At 34.5% G+C, this 5,233-nt stretch overlaps 1 pseudogene; it reads right to left on the reverse strand.

Annotated features, from left to right (window-relative positions):
• Window positions 1–294: 294 nt before the first annotated feature.
• On the reverse strand, window positions 295–3,957 carry LOC149532839 (uncharacterized; annotated as a pseudogene).
• Between the last annotated feature and the right edge of the window lie 1,276 nt (window positions 3,958–5,233).

The following is a 5,233-nucleotide window of genomic DNA, read 5'->3' on the forward strand; positions in this document are numbered from 1 at the left end:
TGTAGTTGAATATTGTAATAGAAAGAATATGAATAATACAAAAACTTTATGAAGTGCAAATTTTATTTTATAGCATATTTTACTAATAAATTATAAAATTATTTTAAACATTAATAACAGTTTAATCATAATCATTAACAATTTACTTTCTTTGTTTGATGATGCCAATATATCTATGATACATGTTTACAAATATGATTTATGTTTATAATTATTTTATTGTCAATAATTTTAATATTAATTTTGTATATATGATAATGTAAATAATTATTTAATAAAAAATAATAATAATAATTAAGTTCCATTATTTTCAACATCTACACATGCACATCCGAATAGCAATAACATTTGAAAGGATCCAATAATAGCTACATTCGACTTAAGTAATAGGATACTAATTTTGAATGGATGATTACATTGAACCGTTTCTTCCAATAGTAAAGATCTCATAATCAGTCCGGATGATTTTATTACATCGTGAAGACAATTGCTGAATGAGATGACCAATTAAAATTGGTTATTATAATCCTCAATCCATTTTTGGACGATAGTTATCTCTGTTCTCCGTTGCCCTTTCAGCCAGTCTGGATCATCACTGGCACTTCGAACAATGTCTAGACAATGTGTTCCTGTGTGACCGGTGACATTCCATTCATGTAAGATAAACATTGTCTTTGTTTGATTGTGAGAAAAAAAAATTATTATGACCCAACTTACCCTCCTCGGCAGGGAGAGCCACAATGCTTTCTGAAATATTCTCCAGCACACTGAAATTCGTACGACAAGATGCTCGGTTAAGTAAAGGCGAGAAATGATTAATGGTCATGAGTTTCGAGAAGAAAAAGAACTACTTACCCTCCAGCGCTCCATGGATCTCTTAACCCATTGGAGAAAATTATATTGCTTCCAAAGTCCTTCAAAACTCTTTTAATGTCCTGCATTTCACAAAGGATGCCATAATAAAAATGAATCCTAAACCAAAGTGTTGTGTAGGTTTGGCTCTAATGAATATTGAAATCCATTTACGTGTCCTCCGAATTCAATTGCAAGCCAGTGTCGGCGTGGCACGACTCCATATTTGAGGTAGCAATCCCTCGCATATGACTTGATATCAAAGACGTATCATGGAAATATTGTGGAAGCACTTATTCCGGGAGGATTGGCCCATGGAAGCACTAAATCACTGCATAGCTGCACCCCATTAAAAAATAATATGTTAGAAGGAAACCCTAATCTGGTTTCGGTCTAATGAAATAAAACAAGTCTCAATGACCTGCCATCCCCAGCCTCCTTTGGTAAAATTGAACGGCCCCAAATCCAAGCATTGATCTGATCCGTCTGAGTAATTTACTCCCGCAGCTATTCTGCTAACAGTGTCTGCATCTCCTTGAAGGCTATTGATGGCGTTGCAGATCTGAATGTATCCCACAGTAGCATAATAAGTAAAACTAAGTTAATCGTGGTCATGAAGAATATTAGTGTGGCTAGAAGGTTTAGTTGGGCTATTTACTCCTTTAACTCTGTCGAAATTGTACTGTGCTGCGTTCTCGTACATTGATAGAAGGTGCTCATGTAGGGCGTCCGTATCCGATATATTCCTGAAATAGGAATACCCAGTTACGACACTTTGATATCTTGTATGAAAGAGAGGAGAAATCTTCAATTCATGTTAATTATCTGCCAAAATTTGTTAATTTGATTGTCTTAGATAAAAGAATCTGTTTATTAGCGTTTTCAAATCTAGTTTATGATTCCTCATGAAAATGAGCATAAGAAAACCACAAGGAAAATATGAGTAAAGTCGTAAAGCTGACCAAATGCAAAAGAACGCAATTCATCTATCTCTAACATGCTTTGGCCTGCAACTTTCTGACTTGCAACTTCATTTATTTTCCTTTTGCTGTCTGATGTTCATCTGGATTTGGAAATTTTTGTGTTTGCTTTAAAATTGGCAAAATGGAATTAGCATTTCGGACTTCCAATTTCAAGCTTACGAATAAAAATGTGTCTTTACACACATCTTCCCAGTGAAACAAACGGTTTAAGTAAAATCTCAAAAATCAGAATGAAAATTTGCAAAACCTTGATTTGGCAAAAACCAACATTTGTAGAAATCCCAGTTTTTTAAATTCCACAAACCAAACAGACCAAATGAAATACAATGGGATTCAAAAACTGTTACTAAATTTATCTGTTATGGATAATAGCACATGGAATTTTTACTTACTGACAAGTGTTAAATAGTTTGCTTAGGTTTAGCAAGCCTTGGGGGCTAGACGCTATTTTGTCCATCATACCCCACGATTCGTTAATTCTTCTAGAGCAGATCTCGCTTGCATCCTGCGTAATGATCTCAAAATGTCAAATTTAATAATAGTAAGGGTGAGATTAAGGTGAAAAAATCACCAGTGGACGTACTCTGAAATCTTTGGTGACAACAATCTCAAAGCCATATGGTGGAGCGAAGCCGTCGAGGTAGAGGATAGGCGCTGATTATGCAACAGCTCCAATTGCAATGTGCGGGTACTTGAGTCGAAACCATGCTGCTAGCACTGCAACAATACCATTTCAAATATTGAATTTTTATTTTAAATATTACATGCGAACCATTAACGTAGACAGAAAGTCTTAAATAGTAACAAAATATGTGAAATAATTTGGTCAGCAAATCAAATTGTGATATTGTTATCAGATTTAACTGTGTGATTTTAAGTCAAATTCATTGACCCATGTTTCATGAGAAGTAATTCAACATGAATCCATCTCTTATGAGAATAAATGGAATGCTTAGCACTCATTGGATCTAGGTGATGTTCACATGGGTGAAGCATCAGGACTTCCCGGGAGGTCATCTATCCCAGTACTACTCCAGCATGCTTAACTACCAAGTTTCCTCCATTGTTAAACCCAAAGCTTGCAATCCCAAATTTCTACTTACTTCCACCGTAAGATCCACCAACAACGACAACTGGACAATTCTGAGCATTTAATGTTTTCTTCAAATGGACAATGACGGTCGCATAATCGGCCAAGGCCTGAGCGGATGTGAAATAACCCATTTTGCTCGGGTTTGCGTACGATGCCTTCTCCGTCCCAAATGGCATTGACGTCCCATAATAACGGTGCTGCACACATGTGAGATTACAATCATTAGTTCTTGACATGTACTTATCCAAGCAGAAGGCCAAAAATAATGAGCTAGACTTATTCAACGGTGTCCTTGAAATATAACAAATAATAAATGGAAAAACGTGATATTACCTCAATGTACACCACAAGAGCTTTGAAGTCAGCAACTTGGTCTATCATGAATTCAGAACGGACGTCATTCGTAATGTCTTGTTCTTCACCCAACCAGACAAATATGGGAGAATTGTTTTGAGCGCCACCCCAGTTGGATTTGTCAATGAAATAACGTTGGGGAAATGTTTGATAGCTCTCTGGCGTGTATTCAAAATGGTCCAGAACTTGGGTATAGTTATATTCCTCGTACGAAGTTTCACTGAGAGTTGAAACATATGTAGTTATTCGAGATCTCTTTAACTTTTCCAGAAAATCACCACGCAGCCGATTGTTCCTGATAGTTAATGGCCACCAAATGATCCCTCTACAAAGAAATCAGTCATGGATAGAATAATCGTATAGAGCAGTGCAAAATTCAATAGATTGAATTCCATTTCGTAATGATCTTAGCTAAGCTCCCCGATTTCAGTGCCAACTTAGTTTCATTTCGCAGCAATTTAAAACGAAAAACCAAGCTCGCTATCGCAAGAATAGATTGAACGAGCCGACTGCTGATAGTGACACGGCCGGTTTTGATCTCTAGAGAATGGCAGTTTACTTTCGGATATTATCACTAATATGATCGACAATTGATTGCTCGTCATTGACATAGAATCTATTATTATTGGTAACATCGATTGTCGAATCCTCAACATTAACAATGATTGCAGACATTCATGAAATCAGAAGTGTTAAATGGAAAGGCAAATATGAACAAGTGCTTTTGTGATTGTCCCGCTTGGCCGTTCATGAGCGGCAAAAGCATTCCCACGCTAAGATATAAAACTTCGGAGCATATGAGGATATCATTAATATTGTTTGTTATTATTACACAATGGTTGATTGAATATGTTGCCTTTTTTGTTTGGTTTGATAAATATCAAGATAACATTTATTCATATTCATGTGAAGCAGTTTACTAGTAAGGTGGGAAGTTTGAAGATAAAGAAGAACCATCATAAAATATCAATTCTAGTATTACTGTATTTCTCAACAGTTGTTATTTATTATTATATATATATTTTTTTATAAATATAGCATTAATTATTATTTTTAAAGTGATAAGTCAAGGAAATATATAGTAATGTAGTTCAATAATAAAACTTCATTATAAATATTAAATAATTCTTAGAGTATATTCTATTAATGTAAAATTGATTATAAAGGGATGAGAAACATTTAATAAAATAAACACAACAATCTAAAAAGTTCAAATGTTAATCACCAACTCAATAATAACTCAAAAAAATCACAAAATAAGGAGAACAGTGTGGTACTGTCCTTACATATTTTATTGTAAACTATATTTTTAAGCACATAATTTCTTTGTTATGTTTATGGCCTTCTTCATGACATTATTCATAGGGGAAGCCCCCTTGTTCTTACTTTATAGGCTTGTTGCATGCTTGAGTAATAAAATCACATCCTTGTCCTTTTTTCCACACTTTTATTGGTTGCCATTTCTAAAAACAATTGATTTTTCCCTACTTGGAGTTGAAGTTGTAAGTTTCTTTGATATCTCCTGCAAAAATTCCCAAGCCCTCCTATAGTATCATGTTCCTCTTGACACAAATATCATGTTCCTCTTTGAATTATTGATGACGTTTTGCCCAGCTATGATGCTGGCCATTATTTTTTCCAAGCCTTGAACCAAGCTTGAAGTAGTTGTTAGAATGTGAGGTTCATGTTATGCATTTTTTTATAATGGTTGGTATTAATGTTAACATATTAATTGTCATTTTCGTTAAGTTCTCTACCCTATAGGGCTTCCATTTTAGTTTACAATTGGACTCTTGTTGATTATGCTTATAATATTGACTATGATTAGGTATAGTTTTAATTTTCTAACTGTTAGTTAGCCTATAAGTTGTAGTAGTTTTAGAATTTGGGATACTTTCATGTGGGGGTCTTTCATATTAAGAAAGGGGTTAGGATGATAATGTGTTGTAAG

The sequence above is a fragment of the Cupressus sempervirens genome, chromosome 10 (genome assembly GCF_028749045.1).
Source record: "Cupressus sempervirens isolate cs-2001-9-10 chromosome 10, ASM2874904v1, whole genome shotgun sequence".
Lineage (NCBI taxonomy): Eukaryota > Viridiplantae > Streptophyta > Pinopsida > Cupressales > Cupressaceae > Cupressus > Cupressus sempervirens.